This window comes from Ostrea edulis, chromosome 6 (assembly GCF_947568905.1).
Source record: "Ostrea edulis chromosome 6, xbOstEdul1.1, whole genome shotgun sequence".
NCBI classification, from domain to species: domain Eukaryota; kingdom Metazoa; phylum Mollusca; class Bivalvia; order Ostreida; family Ostreidae; genus Ostrea; species Ostrea edulis.
This window is the reverse complement of record NC_079169.1, coordinates 7568948-7569553: the sequence shown is the minus strand read 5'-3', so window position 1 is coordinate 7569553 and position 606 is coordinate 7568948. Positions and strand designations below refer to the sequence as shown.

Below are 606 nucleotides of genomic sequence, written 5' to 3'. Positions count from 1 at the left end.
GAGGAGTTCAAGAGTAAATGGAGCGTAACTGTGGGAAGAAGAGTGACACTTGCTAAACTGTGAAAACATCATGTACATTAATTTGGATAAAACAGCAATCTTGTCTGAGTAGTTTAAGCTACTCAATAAAATTTATAGATACAATGTCTGTCGTTTTATTGTACTAAATGCTGGCTGTCACAACTGCAACATCAAGGGAATTAATTTCCTGAAGGTGATGTGTGCTTTTTAAGCTCGTGTACAGAAAATGTCAATGGGGTTATATTTGGAGTCCTTTAGTGTTCAATATCTTTGGGTTTGTTAGGTTTTATTTATAATCCTATATTACTCAACATTTTGTCAATGTCCATTAGGTTTTATTTAGAATTCTATTTTGCTCAAGATCTTTTGATTTTTTATGCTTGTCTTCGTTGAAAAAGCTTTTTGAGTAACAAATTGATCTCAATGTGGGACTAGACAATCAGTGGCAGATTTAGAGGGGTGGGGGGTTACAGGGCCGGGGGTTGCCAGCACTCCTGTCCTCCGGTCGAAGTTTTAACATTTTAATGGTAATTTTTTGCCATCTTGGGGCAATCAACCTCATCCCCCATTTTTGGTGGAAACGGT

The 606-nt window shown here is 37.3% G+C and overlaps 1 protein-coding gene across 2 annotated transcripts in view; it reads left to right on the top strand.

Annotated features, from left to right (window-relative positions):
* Positions 1-144, top strand: part of LOC125646814 (E3 ubiquitin-protein ligase RNF113A-like) — a 27030-nt gene extending 26886 nt beyond the window's left edge. For both annotated transcript variants that reach the window (XM_056141457.1, XM_048873359.2), the window contains one exon: positions 1-144. This exon is cut by the window's left edge and continues 240 nt beyond it. The gene's annotated coding sequence lies outside the window, so the exon portion shown is untranslated.
* The last annotated feature ends 462 nt before the right edge of the window (positions 145-606 follow it).